The 16,052-nt window shown below is 49.5% G+C and overlaps 12 non-coding genes across 12 annotated transcripts; 8 read left to right on the top strand and 4 right to left on the bottom strand.

The window, feature by feature from the left end:
* Positions 1-866: 866 nt before the first annotated feature.
* trnak-cuu (transfer RNA lysine (anticodon CUU)) lies at positions 867-939 on the top strand. Its single transcript has one exon. It is a non-coding gene; the product is annotated as a tRNA-Lys (tRNA).
* A 1,787-nt stretch (positions 940-2,726) lies between these two features.
* On the bottom strand, positions 2,727-2,798 carry trnam-cau (transfer RNA methionine (anticodon CAU)). The gene has a single exon. It is a non-coding gene; the product is annotated as a tRNA-Met (tRNA).
* A 260-nt stretch (positions 2,799-3,058) lies between these two features.
* On the top strand, positions 3,059-3,131 carry trnak-cuu (transfer RNA lysine (anticodon CUU)). The gene has a single exon. It is a non-coding gene; the product is annotated as a tRNA-Lys (tRNA).
* A 1,642-nt stretch (positions 3,132-4,773) lies between these two features.
* On the top strand, positions 4,774-4,846 carry trnak-cuu (transfer RNA lysine (anticodon CUU)). Its single transcript has one exon. It is a non-coding gene; the product is annotated as a tRNA-Lys (tRNA).
* Positions 4,847-5,717: 871 nt separating this feature from the next.
* On the bottom strand, positions 5,718-5,789 carry trnam-cau (transfer RNA methionine (anticodon CAU)). The gene has a single exon. It is a non-coding gene; the product is annotated as a tRNA-Met (tRNA).
* Positions 5,790-6,048: 259 nt separating this feature from the next.
* trnak-cuu (transfer RNA lysine (anticodon CUU)) lies at positions 6,049-6,121 on the top strand. Its single transcript has one exon. It is a non-coding gene; the product is annotated as a tRNA-Lys (tRNA).
* A 1,327-nt stretch (positions 6,122-7,448) lies between these two features.
* On the bottom strand, positions 7,449-7,520 carry trnam-cau (transfer RNA methionine (anticodon CAU)). Its single transcript has one exon. It is a non-coding gene; the product is annotated as a tRNA-Met (tRNA).
* A 259-nt stretch (positions 7,521-7,779) lies between these two features.
* trnak-cuu (transfer RNA lysine (anticodon CUU)) lies at positions 7,780-7,852 on the top strand. The gene has a single exon. It is a non-coding gene; the product is annotated as a tRNA-Lys (tRNA).
* Positions 7,853-9,050: 1,198 nt separating this feature from the next.
* trnak-cuu (transfer RNA lysine (anticodon CUU)) lies at positions 9,051-9,123 on the top strand. The gene has a single exon. It is a non-coding gene; the product is annotated as a tRNA-Lys (tRNA).
* Positions 9,124-10,008: 885 nt separating this feature from the next.
* On the bottom strand, positions 10,009-10,080 carry trnam-cau (transfer RNA methionine (anticodon CAU)). Its single transcript has one exon. It is a non-coding gene; the product is annotated as a tRNA-Met (tRNA).
* Positions 10,081-10,340: 260 nt separating this feature from the next.
* trnak-cuu (transfer RNA lysine (anticodon CUU)) lies at positions 10,341-10,413 on the top strand. Its single transcript has one exon. It is a non-coding gene; the product is annotated as a tRNA-Lys (tRNA).
* Positions 10,414-12,535: 2,122 nt separating this feature from the next.
* Positions 12,536-12,608, top strand: trnak-cuu (transfer RNA lysine (anticodon CUU)). The gene has a single exon. It is a non-coding gene; the product is annotated as a tRNA-Lys (tRNA).
* Positions 12,609-16,052: the final 3,444 nt, after the last annotated feature.

Here is a 16,052-nt window from a genome sequence, read left to right on the forward strand (position 1 = left end):
TTTTTCAAGTCCTCAAGTGCAGGTGAGGTCTCTGAGATTATATGGCTTTCTGTTACGCAACGCAAAGGAATCTAAAAATCATAGCAGAGAATGGTTTCGATCCATCGACCTCTGGGTTATGGGTTGCTTGTTGCCTTTCTTTAAGGTAGGGAAGTGTAGAATGGCGAAGGGGACGGTAAAAGCCTGCTGGTTCAGGAAGCAGGCTGATGTGTGCACTTGTTGTCAGTTGAGACCAACGACTGTCAATGCTAGCTTCTCCCAGAGCTGTGATTTGCCTCGTCCTAGCCTTTCGCAAAGGCACGAGTTTGCAGGCTACATTGACATTCACTAATGTTGAAAGACAGAAATACAGATAGATAGGGATAGATAGATAGATGGATGGATGGATAAATATTCCTTCAGTCAGCGTGAGAAGCCTTTTACGATTGCTTAGAAAACGAACTTGCTGCTGCAGTTTTTCAAGTCCTCAAGTGCAGGTGAGGTCTCTGAGAGTATATGGCTTTCTGTTACGCAACGCAAAGGAATCTAAAAGTCATAGCAGAGAATGGTTTCGATCCATCGACCTCTGGGTTATGGGCCCAGCATGCTTCCGCTGCGGCACTCTGCTCACTTGCAGGAACTGGTCTTCACGCAAAAGTGCCAATGATGTGCTCACGTCGAGCAGGCGCTCGTAGTTCGGCATGAACTGCAGCCTGTAACCCTCCCAAGAACTCTTTGGACCAGAATAGACGATTTGAGCCGAAGCCTCCGGATGGTGAATGCAGGCACGGAAGTCAGACAGTATCGGACGCCCGTGCGTCCGTCAAGTGGCCGCATTTCCCCTTGCAGACTCCGGCAGGCTGTCTTGCGCTGCGGCCCCTGCAGTGGCCCGGCTAGCTCAGTCGGTAGAGCATGAGACTCTTAATCTCAGGGTCGTGGGTTCGAGCCCCACGTTGGGCGCCTCATTCTGCTTCTTGCCTTTCTTTATGGTAAGGAAGTGTAGAGTGGCGAAGGGGACGGTAAAAGCCTGCTGGTTCAGGAAGCAGGCTGATGTGTGCACTTGTTGTCAGTTGAGACCAATGACTGTCAATGCTAGCTTCTCCCAGAGCTGTGATTTGCCTTGTCCCAGCCTTTCGCAAGGGCATGAGTTTGCAGGCTACATTGACATTCACTAATGTTGAAAGACAGAAATACAGATAGATAGGGATAGATAGATAGATAGATGGATGGATGGATGGATGGATAAATATTCCTTCAGTCAGCGTGAGAAGCCTTTTACGATTGCTTAGAAGACGAACTTGCTGCTGCAGTTTTTCAAGTCCTCAAGTGCAGGTGAGGTCTCTGAGAGCATATGGCTTTCTGTTACGCAACGCAAAGGAATCTAAAAGTCATAGTAGAGAATGGTTTCGATCCATCGACCTCTGGATTATGGGTTGCTTGTTGCCTTTCTTTAAGGTAAGGAAGTGTAGAGTGGCGAAGGGGACGGTAAAAGCCTGCTGGTTCAGGAAGCAGGCTGATGTGTGCACTTGTTGTCAGTTGAGACCAACGACTGTCAATGCTAGCTTCACCCAGAGCTGTGATTTGCCTCGTCCTAGCCTTTCGCAAAGGCACGAGTTTGCAGGCTACATTGACATTCACAAATGTTGAAAGACAGAAATACAGATAGATAGGGATAGATAGATAGATGGATGGATGGATAAATATTCCTTCAGTCAGCGTGAGAAGCCTTTTACGATTGCTTAGAAGACGAACTTGCTGCTGCAGTTTTTCAAGTCCTCAAGTGCAGGTGAGGTCTCTGAGAGCATATGGCTTTCTGTTACGCAACGCAAAGGAATCTAAAAGTCATAGTAGAGAATGGTTTCGATCCATCGACCTCTGGATTATGGGTTGCTTGTTGCCTTTCTTTAAGGTAAGGAAGTGTAGAGTGGCGAAGGGGACGGTAAAAGCCTGCTGGTTCAGGAAGCAGGCTGATGTGTGCACTTGTTGTCAGTTGAGACCAACGACTGTCAATGCTAGCTTCTCCCAGAGCTGTGATTTGCCTTGTCCTAGCCTGTCGCAAGGGCACGAGTTTGCAGGCTACATTGACATTCACAAATGTTGAATGACAGAAATACAGATAGATAGATGGATGGATGGATGGATGGATAAATATTCCTTCAGTCAGCGTGAGAAGCCTTTTACGATTGCTTAGAAAACGAACTTGCTGCTGCAGTTTTTCAAGTCCTCAAGTGCAGGTGAGGTCTCTGAGATTATATGGCTTTCTGTTACGCAACGCAAAGGAATCTAAAAATCATAGCAGAGAATGGTTTCGATCCATCGACCTCTGGGTTATGGGTTGCTTGTTGCCTTTCTTTAAGGTAAGGAAGTGTAGAGTGGCGAAGGGGACGGTAAAAGCCTGCTGGTTCAGGAAGCAGGCTGATGTGTGCACTTGTTGTCAGTTGAGACCAACGACTGTCAATGCTAGCTTCTCCCAGAGCTGTGATTTGCCTCGTCCTAGCCTTTCGCAAAGGCACGAGTTTGCAGGCTACATTGACATTCACAAATGTTGAAAGACAGAAATACAGATAGATAGGGATAGATAGATAGATGGATGGATGGATAAATATTCCTTCAGTCAGCGTGAGAAGCCTTTTACGATTGCTTAGAAAACGAACTTGCTGCTGCAGTTTTTCAAGTCCTCAAGTGCAGGTGAGGTCTCTGAGAGCATATGGCTTTCTGTTACGCAACGCAAAGGAATCTAAAAGTCATAGCAGAGAATGGTTTCGATCCATCGACCTCTGGGTTATGGGCCCAGCACGCTTCCGCTGCGCCACTCTGCTCACTTGCGGGAGCTGGCCTTCACGCAAAAGTGCCAATGATGTGCTCACGTCGAGCAGGCGCTCGTAGTTCGGCATAAACTGCAGCCTGTAACCCTCCCAAGAACTCTTTGGACCAGAATAGACGATTTGAGCCGAAGCCTCCGGATGGTGAATGCAGGCACGAATTGTCGGACCATATTGGACGCCCATGCGTCCGTCAAGTGGCCGCATTTCCCCTTGCAGACTCCGGCGGGCTGTATTGCGCTGCGGCCCACGCAGTGGCCCGGCTAGCTCAGTCGGTAGAGCATGAGACTCTTAATCTCAGGGTCGTGGGTTCGAGCCCCACATTGGGTGCCTCCTTCTGCTTGTTGCCTTTCTTTATGGTAAGGAAGTGTAGCGTGGCGAAGGGGACGGTAAAAGCCTGCTGGTTCAGGAAGCAGGCTGATGTGTGCACTTGTTGTCAGTTGAGACCAACGACTGTCAATGCTAGCTTCTCCCAGAGCTGTGATTTGCCTTGTCCTAGCCTGTCGCAAGGGCACGAGTTTGCAGGCTACATTGACATTCACAAATGTTGAAAGACAGAAGTACAGATAGATGGATGGATGGATGGATGGATAAGTATTCCTTCAGTCAGCGTGAGAAGCCTTTTACGATTGCTTAGAAAACGAACTTGCTGCTGCAGTTTTTCAAGTCCTCAAGTGCAGGTGAGGTCTCTGAGAGCATATGGCTTTCTGTTACGCAACGCAAAGGAATCTAAAAGTCATAGCAGAGAATGGTTTCGATCCATTGACCTCTGGGTTATGGGTTGCTTGTTGCCTTTCTTTATGGTAAGGAAGTGTAGAGTGGCGAAGGGGACGGTAAAAGCCTGCTGGTTCAGGAAGCAGGCTGATGTGTGCACTTGTTGTCAGTTGAGACCAACGACTGTCAATGCTAGCTTCACCCAGAGCTGTGATTTGCCTCGTCCTAGCCTTTCGCAAAGGCACGAGTTTGCAGGCTACATTGACATTCACAAATGTTGAAAGACAGAAATACAGATAGATAGGGATAGATAGATAGATGGATGGATGGATAAATATTCCTTCAGTCAGCGTGAGAAGCCTTTTACGATTGCTTAGAAAACGAACTTGCTGCTGCAGTTTTTCAAGTCCTCAAGTGCAGGTGAGGTCTCTGAGAGCATATGGCTTTCTGTTACGCAACGCAAAGGAATCTAAAACTCATAGCAGAGAATGGTTTCGATCCATCGACCTCTGGGTTATGGGTTGCTTGTTGCCTTTCTTTATGGTAAGGAAGTGTAGAGTGGTGAAGGGGACGGTAAAAGCCTGCTGGTTCAGGAAGCAGGCTGATGTGTGCACTTGTTGTCAGTTGAGACCAACGACTGTCAATGCTAGCTTCACCGAGAGCTGTGATTTGCCTCGTCCTAGCCTTTCGCAAAGGCACGAGTTTGCAGGCTACATTGACATTCACAAATGTTGAAAGACAGAAATACAGATAGATAGGGATAGATAGATAGATGGATGGATAAATATTCCTTCAGTCAGCGTGAGAAGCCTTTTACGATTGCTCAGAAAACGAACTTGCTGCTGCAGTTTTTCAAGTCCTCAAGTGCAGGTGAGGTCTCAGAGCATATGGCTTTCTGTTACGCAACGCAAAGGAATCTAAAAGTCATAGCAGAGAATGGTTTCAATCCATCGACCTCTGGATTATGGGCCCAGCACGCTTCCGCTGCGCCACTCTGCTCACTTGTGGGAGCTGGCCTTCACGCAAAAGTGCCAATGATGTGCTCACGTCGAGCAGGCGCTCGTAGTTCGGCATGAACTGCAGCCTGTAACCCTCCCAAGAACTCTTTGGACCAGAATAGACGATTTGAGCCGAAGCCTCCGGATGGTGAATGCAGGCACGGAAGTCGGAAAGTATCGGACGCCCGTGCGTCCGTCAAGTGGCCGCATTTCCCCTTGCAGACTCTGGCGGGTTGTCTTGCCCTGCGGCCCCCCCAGTGGCCCCGCTAGCTCAGTCGGTAGAGCATGAGACTCTTAATCTCAGGGTCGTGGGTTCGAGCCCCACGTTGGGCGCCTCCTTCTGCTTGTTGCCTTTCTTTATGGTAAGGAAGTGTAGAGTGGCGAAGGGGACGGTAAAAGCCTGCTGGTTCAGGAAGCAGGCTGATGTGTGCACTTGTTGTCAGTTGAGACCAACGACTGTCAATGCTAGCTTCACCCAGAGCTGTGATTTGCCTCGTCCTAGCCTTTCGCAAAGGCACGAGTTTGCAGGCTACATTGACATTCACAAATGTTGAAAGACAGAAATACAGATAGATAGGGATAGATAGATAGATGGATGGATGGATAAATATTCCTTCAGTCAGCGTGAGAAGCCTTTTACGATTGCTTAGAAAACAAACTTGCTGCTGCAGTTTTTCAAGTCCTCAAGTGCAGGTGAGGTCTCTGAGAGCATATGGCTTTCTGTTACGCAACGCAAAGGAATCTAAAAGTCATAGCAGAGAATGGTTTCGATCCATCGACCTCTGGGTTATGGGTTGCTTGTTGCCTTTCTTTATGGTAAGGAAGTGTAGAGTGGCGAAGGGGATGGTAAAAGCCTGCTGGTTCAGGAAGCAGGCTGATGTGTGCACTTGTTGTCAGTTGAGACCAACGACTGTCAATGCTAGCTTCACCCAGAGCTGTGATTTGCCTCGTCCTAGCCTTTCGCAAAGGCACGAGTTTGCAGGCTACATTGACATTCACAAATGTTGAAAGACAGAAATACAGATAGATAGGGATAGATAGATAGATGGATGGATGGATAAATATTCCTTCAGTCAGCGTGAGAAGCCTTTTACGATTGCTCAGAAAACGAACTTGCTGCTGCAGTTTTTCAAGTCCTCAAGTGCAGGTGAGGTCTCAGAGCATATGGCTTTCTGTTACGCAACGCAAAGGAATCTAAAAGTCATAGCAGAGAATGGTTTCGATCCATCGACCTCTGGGTTATGGGCCCAGCACGCTTCCGCTGCGCCACTCTGCTCACTTCTGGGAGCTGGCCTTCACGCAAAAGTGCCAATGATGTGCTCACGTCGAGCAGGCGCTCGTAGTTCGGCATTAACTGCAGCCTGTAACCCTCCCAAGAACTCTTTGGACCAGAATAGACGATTTGAGCCGAAGCCTCCGGATGGTGAATGCAGGCACGGAAGTCGGAAAGTATCGGACGCCCGTGCGTCCGTCAAGTGGCCGCATTTCCCCTTGCAGACTCTGGCGGGTTGTCTTGCCCTGCGGCCCCCCCAGTGGCCCCGCTAGCTCAGTCGGTAGAGCATGAGACTCTTAATCTCAGGGTCGTGGGTTCGAGCCCCACGTATGGCGCCTCCTTCTGCTTGTTGCCTTTCTTTATGGTAAGGAAGTGTAGAGTGGCGAAGGGGACGGTAAAAGCCTGCTGGTTCAGGAAGCAGGCTGATGTGTGCACTTGTTGTCAGTTGAGACCAACGACTGTCAATGCTAGCTTCACCCAGAGCTGTGATTTGCCTCGTCCTAGCCTTTCGCAAAGGCACGAGTTTGCAGGCTACATTGACATTCACAAATGTTGAAAGACAGAAATACAGATAGATAGGGATAGATAGATAGATGGATGGATGGATAAATATTCCTTCAGTCAGCGTGAGAAGCCTTTTACGATTGCTTAGAAAACGAACTTGCTGCTGCAGTTTTTCAAGTCCTCAAGTGCAGGTGAGGTCTCTGAGAGCATATGGCTTTCTGTTACGCAACGCAAAGGAATCTAAAAGTCATAGCAGAGAATGGTTTCGATCCATCGACCTCTGGGTTATGGGTTGCTTGTTGCCTTTCTTTATGGTAAGGAAGTGTAGAGTGGTGAAGGGGACGGTAAAAGCCTGCTGGTTCAGGAAGCAGGCTGATGTGTGCCCTTGTTGTCAGTTGAGACCAACGACTGTCAATGCTAGCTTCACCCAGAGCTGTGATTTGCCTCGTCCTAGCCTTTCGCAAAGGCACGAGTTTGCAGGCTACATTGACATTCACAAATTTTGAAAGACAGAAATACAGATAGATAGGGATAGATAGATAGATGGATGGATGGATAAATATTCCTTCAGTCAGCGTGAGAAGCCTTTTACGATTGCTTAGAAAACGAACTTGCTGCTTCAGTTTTTCCAGTCCTCAAGTGCAGGTGAGGTCTCTGAGAGCATATGGCTTTCTGTTACGCAACGCAAAGGAATCTAAAAGTCATAGCAGAGAATAGTTTCGATCCATCGACCTCTGGGTTATGGGTTGCTTGTTGCCTTTCTTTATGGTAAGGAAGTGTAGAGTGGTGAAGGGGACGATAAAAGCCTGCTGGTTCAGGAAGCAGGCTGATGTGTGCACTTGTTGTCAGTTGAGACCAACGACTGTCAATGCTAGCTTCACCCAGAGCTGTGATTTGCCTCGTCCTAGCCTTTCGCAAAGGCACGAGTTTGCAGGCTACATTGACATTCACAAATGTTGAAAGACAGAAATACAGATAGATAGAGATAGATAGATAGATGGATGGATGGATAAATATTCCTTCAGTCAGCGTGAGAAGCCTTTTACGATTGCTTAGAAAACGAACTTGCTGCTGCAGTTTTTCAAGTCCTCAAGTGCAGGTGAGGTCTCTGAGAGCATATGGCTTTCTGTTACGCAACGCAAAGGAATCTAAAACTCATAGCAGAGAATGGTTTCGATCCATCGACCTCTGGGTTATGGGCCCAGCACGCTTCCGCTGCGCCACTCTGCTCACTTGTGGGAGCTGGCCTTCACACAAAAGTGCCAATGATGTGCTCACGTCGAGCAGGCGCTCGTAGTTCGGCATGAACTGCAGCCTGTAACCCTCCCAAGAACTCTTTGGACCAGAATAGACGATTTGAGCCGAAGCCTCCGGATGGTGAATGCAGGCACGGAAGTCAGAAAGTATCGGACGCCCGTGCGTCCGTCAAGTGGCCGCATTTCCCCTTGCAGACTCCGGAGGGTTGTCTTGCCCTGCGGCCCCCCTAGTGGCCCGGCTAGCTCAGTCGGTAGAGCATGAGACTCTTAATCTCAGGGTCGTGGGTTCGAGCCCCACGTTGGGCGCTTCCTTCTGCTTGTTGCCTTTCTTTATGGTAAGGAAGTGTAGAGTGGCGAAGGGGACGGTAAAAGCCTGCTGGTTCAGGAAGCAGGCTGATGTGTGCACTTGTTGTCAGTTGAGACCAACGACTGTCAATGCTAGCTTCTCCCAGAGCTGTGATTTGCCTTGTCCTAGCCTGTCGCAAGGGCACGAGTTTGCAGGCTACATTGACATTCACAAATGTTGAATGACAGAAATACAGATAGATAGATGGATGGATGGATGGATGGATAAATATTCCTTCAGTCAGCGTGAGAAGCCTTTTACGATTGCTTAGAAAACGAACTTGCTGCTGCAGTTTTTCAAGTCCTCAAGTGCAGGTGAGGTCTCTGAGATTATATGGCTTTCTGTTACGCAACGCAAAGGAATCTAAAAATCATAGCAGAGAATGGTTTCGATCCATCGACCTCTGGGTTATGGGTTGCTTGTTGCCTTTCTTTAAGGTAGGGAAGTGTAGAATGGCGAAGGGGACGGTAAAAGCCTGCTGGTTCAGGAAGCAGGCTGATGTGTGCACTTGTTGTCAGTTGAGACCAACGACTGTCAATGCTAGCTTCTCCCAGAGCTGTGATTTGCCTCGTCCTAGCCTTTCGCAAAGGCACGAGTTTGCAGGCTACATTGACATTCACTAATGTTGAAAGACAGAAATACAGATAGATAGGGATAGATAGATAGATGGATGGATGGATAAATATTCCTTCAGTCAGCGTGAGAAGCCTTTTACGATTGCTTAGAAAACGAACTTGCTGCTGCAGTTTTTCAAGTCCTCAAGTGCAGGTGAGGTCTCTGAGAGTATATGGCTTTCTGTTACGCAACGCAAAGGAATCTAAAAGTCATAGCAGAGAATGGTTTCGATCCATCGACCTCTGGGTTATGGGCCCAGCATGCTTCCGCTGCGGCACTCTGCTCACTTGCAGGAACTGGTCTTCACGCAAAAGTGCCAATGATGTGCTCACGTCGAGCAGGCGCTCGTAGTTCGGCATGAACTGCAGCCTGTAACCCTCCCAAGAACTCTTTGGACCAGAATAGACGATTTGAGCCGAAGCCTCCGGATGGTGAATGCAGGCACGGAAGTCAGACAGTATCGGACGCCCGTGCGTCCGTCAAGTGGCCGCATTTCCCCTTGCAGACTCCGGCAGGCTGTCTTGCGCTGCGGCCCCTGCAGTGGCCCGGCTAGCTCAGTCGGTAGAGCATGAGACTCTTAATCTCAGGGTCGTGGGTTCGAGCCCCACGTTGGGCGCTTCATTCTGCTTCTTGCCTTTCTTTATGGTAAGGAAGTGTAGAGTGGCGAAGGGGACGGTAAAAGCCTGCTGGTTCAGGAAGCAGGCTGATGTGTGCACTTGTTGTCAGTTGAGACCAATGACTGTCAATGCTAGCTTCTCCCAGAGCTGTGATTTGCCTTGTCCCAGCCTTTCGCAAGGGCATGAGTTTGCAGGCTACATTGACATTCACTAATGTTGAAAGACAGAAATACAGATAGATAGGGATAGATAGATAGATAGATGGATGGATGGATGGATGGATAAATATTCCTTCAGTCAGCGTGAGAAGCCTTTTACGATTGCTTAGAAGACGAACTTGCTGCTGCAGTTTTTCAAGTCCTCAAGTGCAGGTGAGGTCTCTGAGAGCATATGGCTTTCTGTTACGCAACGCAAAGGAATCTAAAAGTCATAGCAGAGAATGGTTTCGATCCATCGACCTCTGGGTTATGGGTTGCTTGTTGCCTTTCTTTAAGGTAAGGAAGTGTAGAGTGGCGAAGGGGACGGTAAAAGCCTGCTGGTTCAGGAAGCAGGCTGATGTGTGCACTTGTTGTCAGTTGAGACCAACGACTGTCAATGCTAGCTTCTCCCAGAGCTGTGATTTGCCTCGTCCTAGCCTTTCGCAAAGGCACGAGTTTGCAGGCTACATTGACATTCACAAATGTTGAAAGACAGAAATACAGATAGATAGGGATAGATAGATAGATGGATGGATGGATAAATATTCCTTCAGTCAGCGTGAGAAGCCTTTTACGATTGCTTAGAAAACGAACTTGCTGCTGCAGTTTTTCAAGTCCTCAAGTGCAGGTGAGGTCTCTGAGAGCATATGGCTTTCTGTTACGCAACGCAAAGGAATCTAAAAGTCATAGCAGAGAATGGTTTCGATCCATCGACCTCTGGGTTATGGGCCCAGCACGCTTCCGCTGCGCCACTCTGCTCACTTGCGGGAGCTGGCCTTCACGCAAAAGTGCCAATGATGTGCTCACGTCGAGCAGGCGCTCGTAGTTCGGCATAAACTGCAGCCTGTAACCCTCCCAAGAACTCTTTGGACCAGAATAGACGATTTGAGCCGAAGCCTCCGGATGGTGAATGCAGGCACGAATTGTCGGACCATATTGGACGCCCATGCGTCCGTCAAGTGGCCGCATTTCCCCTTGCAGACTCCGGCGGGCTGTATTGCGCTGCGGCCCACGCAGTGGCCCGGCTAGCTCAGTCGGTAGAGCATGAGACTCTTAATCTCAGGGTCGTGGGTTCGAGCCCCACATTGGGTGCCTCCTTCTGCTTGTTGCCTTTCTTTATGGTAAGGAAGTGTAGCGTGGCGAAGGGGACGGTAAAAGCCTGCTGGTTCAGGAAGCAGGCTGATGTGTGCACTTGTTGTCAGTTGAGACCAACGACTGTCAATGCTAGCTTCTCCCAGAGCTGTGATTTGCCTTGTCCTAGCCTGTCGCAAGGGCACGAGTTTGCAGGCTACATTGACATTCACAAATGTTGAAAGACAGAAGTACAGATAGATGGATGGATGGATGGATGGATAAGTATTCCTTCAGTCAGCGTGAGAAGCCTTTTACGATTGCTTAGAAAACGAACTTGCTGCTGCAGTTTTTCAAGTCCTCAAGTGCAGGTGAGGTCTCTGAGAGCATATGGCTTTCTGTTACGCAACGCAAAGGAATCTAAAAGTCATAGCAGAGAATGGTTTCGATCCATTGACCTCTGGGTTATGGGTTGCTTGTTGCCTTTCTTTATGGTAAGGAAGTGTAGAGTGGCGAAGGGGACGGTAAAAGCCTGCTGGTTCTGGAAGCAGGCTGATGTGTGCACTTGTTGTCAGTTGAGACCAACGACTGTCAATGCTAGCTTCTCCCAGAGCTGTGATTTGCCTCGTCCTAGCCTTTCGCAAAGGCACGAGTTTGCAGGCTATATTGACATTCACAAATGTTGAAAGACAGAAATACAGATAGATAGGGATAGATAGATAGATGGATGGATGGATGGATGGATAAATATTCCTTCAGTCAGCGTGAGAAGCCTTTTACGATTGCTTAGAAAACGAACTTGCTGCTGCAGTTTTTCAAGTCCTCAAGTGCAGGTGAGGTCTCTGAGAGCATATGGCTTTCTGTTACGCAACGCGAAGGAATCTAAAAGTCATAGCAGAGAATGGTTTCGATCCATCGACCTCTGGGTTATGGGTTGCTTGTTGCCTTTCTTTATGGTAAGGAAGTGTAGAGTGGCGAAGGGGACGGTAAAAGCCTGCTGGTTCAGGAAGCAGGCTGATGTGTGCACTTGTTGTCAGTTGAGACCAACGACTGTCAATGCTAGCTTCTCCCAGAGCTGTGATTTGCCTCGTCCTAGCCTTTCGCAAGGGCACGAGTTTGCAGGCTACATTGATATTCACAAATGTTGAAAGACAGAAATACAGATAGATAGGGATAGATAGATAGATAGATGGATGGATGGATGGATGGATAAATATTCCTTCAGTCAGCGTGAGAAGCCTTTTACGATTGCTTAGAAAACGAACTTGCTGCTGCAGTTTTTCAAGTCCTCAAGTGCAGGTGAGGTCTCTGAGAGCATATGGCTTTCTGTTACGCAACGCAAAGGAATCTAAAAGTCTTAGCAGAGAATGGTTTCGATCCATCGACCTCTGGGTTATGGGTTGCTTGTTGCCTTTCTTTATGGTAAGGAAGTGTAGAGTGGTGAAGGGGACGGTAAAAGCCTGCTGGTTCAGGAAGCAGGCTGATGTGTGCACTTGTTGTCAGTTGAGACCAACGACTGTCAATGCTAGCTTCTCCCAGAGCTGTGATTTGCCTCGTCCTAGCCTTTCGCAAAGGCACGAGTTTGCAGGCTACATTGACATTCACAAATGTTGAAAGACAGAAATACAGATAGATAGAGATAGATAGATAGATGGATGGATGGATAAATATTCCTTCAGTCAGCGTGAGAAGCCTTTTACGATTGCTTAGAAAACGAACTTGCTGCTGCAGTTTTTCAAGTCCTCAAGTGCAGGTGAGGTCTCTGAGAGCATATGGCTTTCTGTTACGCAACGCAAAGGAATCTAAAAGTCATAGCAGAGAATGGTTTCGATCCATCGACCTCTGGGTTATGGGCCCAGCAGGCTTCCGCTGCGCCACTCTGCTCACTTGCGGGAGCTGGCCTTCACGCAAAAGTGCCAATGATGTGCTCACGTCGAGCAGGCGCTCGTAGTTCGGCATGAACTGCAGCCTGTAACCCTCCCAAGAACTCTTTGGACCAGAATAGACGATTTGAGCCGAAGCCTCCGGATGGTGATTGCAGGCACGGAAGTCGGAAAGTATCGGACGCCCGTGCGTCCGTCAAGTGGCCGCATTTCCCCTTGCAGACTCCGGCGGGCTGTCTTGCGCTGCGGCCCCCGCAGTGGCCCGGCTAGCTCAGTCGGTAGAGCATGAGACTCTTAATCTCAGGGTCGTGGGTTCGAGCCCCACGTTGGGCGCCTCCTTCTGCTTGTTGCCTTTCTTTATGGTAAGGAAGTGTAGAGTGGCGAAGGGGACGGTAAAAGCCTGCTGGTTCAGGAAGCAGGCTGATGTGTGCACTTGTTGTCAGTTGAGACCAACGACTGTCAATGCTAGCTTCTCCCAGAGCTGTGATTTGCCTCGTCCTAGCATTTCGCAAAGGCACGAGTTTGCAGGCTATATTGACATTCACAAATGTTGAAAGATAGGGATAGATAGATAGATAGATGGATGGATGGATGGATAAATATTCCTTCAGTCAGCGTGAGAAGCCTTTTTCGATTGCTTAGAAAACGAACTTGCTGCTGCAGTTTTTCAAGTCCTCAAGTGCAGGTGAGGTCTCTGAGAGCATATGGCTTTCTGTTACGCAACACAAAGGAATCTAAAAGTTATAGCAGAGAATGGTTTCGATCCATCGACCTCTGGGTTATGTCTTCTATCATGGCATGCCCAAATTGTGTAGGAACTGTGGGGCCCTGGGTCATTTAGCCGCAGCCTGCACTGTTATTAAGTGCAAGGTCTGCGGCGGAGAACATCTGACCAGGGCCTGCAAGCAGGAGAGGGCCTGCAACCTGTGCGGTGGGGGAGGGCACCTTTTTAGGAATTGTCCCTCCTCCTATGCAAATAGGGCGTGGGCCCTCGGGGGTAGTGGAGAGACAGAAAATCAAGTGGAGGCTCCTCCAAAGGAGATACCCCTAGACAGGGGTAGAGAGGAAACAGTCCTCAGGAGTCTCATAGGCTCCCTCTCCGACTCTGGGTCGGAAGTGGAGGCAGAGGGGGAGTGGCGGGACAGTTGTGGCGGGGAAGAGGCGAAGGACAGAGAAGAGAAGCATGGGTGGGGGGGGTGCGAAGAGCAAGAGGATTAATTCTGGTAGCTCTCCCCCCCCCACCAGCTCCCCCCCCGCTGCAGAGACCTCTCCCTCTCAGTTTTATACACCCCACTCCGAGTCCGGAGCGGAGAGTTGTGGGCCTTCAACACTCCCCCTAGTGGGCAGCCTGGTGTAAGACGGGCCCCAAAATAGTAATATCCCTCCAGCCCCATGACCGAGACTCTCTCAGGGGAGGGGTCAGGTATGCCCTCCCGGCAGTAGTGGGAGAGCCGCAGGTCCTCAGGAGAGGAGAGTCAGCGCCAATGTCTTCTGCCAAGAAGACCTCAGGGCCGCAATGGCGGAGTCACTGGCGCTGGGGGAGGAGGCCTGCGGCAGCAGACAGCCGGGAAGGGAGAGACCACCCCCTCCCCCACCATTAGTTAAAAGAACGACTAGCGGGGTCTATCCAGTCCTCTCCTCAGTCGCACACAAGGCCTCTGCCCTGCCATCTGCTCGTCGGGCCTCGGCTACAAGGGAACCAGGGAGAACCTCCAGCACCACAGGCCCTGAGCCCAGTGGAGTTTCGCCAGCCTTACCGGGTGGCGGGAGCCAAGCCCCCCACATAGTCTTCCTAGAGGATCAAGCGGTGAGGAAAATGGTTGAAATGATGAGTGTGAGCGCTAAGCTAGGTGAGGGAGAAGAGAGAAGTGGGGAAGAGGAGGGGTTCTTTACATGATTGTTACGGAGCGGGTAATTGCCCTCACTGCCATTATGGTCTTAACTATTATATCTATAAACGTGAGGAGCATTGCTGAGGTGAAAAAGAGGGCCGATGTTTTAAACTCTCTGGCTGGTATGAAAGCAGACATTATCTGTTTGCAGGAGTGCGGCATCCCGTTCCAAAAAGAATATAAAGATCTCCGGGACACTTGGACCCTGGGCGAATCCTTCTGGTCGGGGTCCAACGTGTCCCGAGCGGATGGGATTGCCGTACTCATGAAAAACCAATTTATATCTGTTAAAAAATTTAGGGTTATTGAGGCGGGCAGGTTGGCCAGGCACAACTTTAAATACAAGGGGGCTGTATTGAGGCTGGTCAACATCTATGCCCCCACCAGCCAGAGAGAGAGTCCTCTTTCTCCCTCAGCTACGCCCGCTCCTGATTGGCACCTTACCAGTTATCATTTCAGGTGATTTCAACTGTGCTCTGAGGGATGTAGACTGGAGTAAGCCCCGCAACGATAGATCCAGCAGGGACCTCGCTGCGTTCGTGGAGGACTTTGAACTCTGCGACGCAGGTCGGGACCTGGTCCCCTTGTTCACCTGGGTGAGTTCTTCTGGCTCCTCCTTCTCCAGGATAGATCTCGTCCTCCTCAGTAAGCCACTGGAGAGGACCGCCATGTCTTCGGAGGCAGTCTTCTTTTCAGACCACAGGCTCCTGACGACAGAGGTGCTCATCCCGAGCACACGGGAGTCGGGGCCTGGGGTCTGGAATCTCAACACCTCTCTGCTCGATGACCCTCGTGTTATTAAGACCTTTAGCAGACACCTCGAGGAGTGGAGGACCCTGAGGGACCTTTTTCATTCTCCCATAGATTGGTGGGAGATGGTGAAGAAAAGGACCAAGGGCTACTTAATTCAGCTGGGGAAATGGAAAGCTCGCGAGAGGCGGGCGAGATATTCCCATCTAAACGCCCGCCTCCAGCGCCTGAGTCTTTTACAGCTCAGAGGCTTCGACCTAGCTGAGGAGGTGGCCCGGGTCAAACTGAGTCTCTCCGCCCTCTATTGGGAGGAGCAAGAAAAGATCAAGGTCCTTTCCAGGGTCCGCATCATGGAGGACGATGAGAAGTGCAGCCGCTTCTTCTTCAAGAAAACGAAGGAGAGGCGGCCTGCATGATCCTCCATGATCGACTCCTTGGTGCAGGAGGTGGAGGGCAGAGAGGCTGTTGAGACAGTGGTGCGGGACTTCTACAGGGAGTTGTACGATCAGAAGGTGGTGGATCAAAATCTGATCCATCACTTTCTCTCCCTGTTGGAGTCCCGCAACGAGGGGGACGAGGAGGCAGAGGAGGATCCAGAGATCACCACCACTGAACTCTCTCAGGTGATAAAGAGTCTTAACTCTGGAAGGACACTGGGTCCCGATGGGGGGGTAATTGACCATATTGTTTATTTGTTTAAATGGATTTATTTGGCAGTATTGCCCTGATCACAAGTTTATTTGATTTATTGCACGTTTTGAGTTCATGTATTTTGTTAATCACTATAAGATTTTAAAAGAATTTTAAGTGATTTTAAGAATTGATTTAAAAAAAAAAAATTAATCATAAGTATTAAAATTTGTTTTGAATGTTTTTATTTTTCGATTGTAAAATACTTAACCCAATAAAACAGCACACTGTGGAGACATGAGCAAGTGGGCATCTGTGACCTGGGGGGGGATAAAGACGCTGGAGAAATGTTGGAGTGATGGGCCAAGGCAGCGTGACAGATGGGTGGGCGGAGAGCAGCCCTGGGTCCAACAAGAATGAAGGAGTGGAGGAATAGAGGAGGACAAAGCAGCGACGGGGTTGCCGTAGAAAACAGGGAGGCTGCGTGGCAGCGGTACATGGCCTG

The sequence above is a fragment of the Amia ocellicauda genome, chromosome 12 (assembly GCF_036373705.1).
Source record: "Amia ocellicauda isolate fAmiCal2 chromosome 12, fAmiCal2.hap1, whole genome shotgun sequence".
Lineage (NCBI taxonomy): Eukaryota > Metazoa > Chordata > Actinopteri > Amiiformes > Amiidae > Amia > Amia ocellicauda.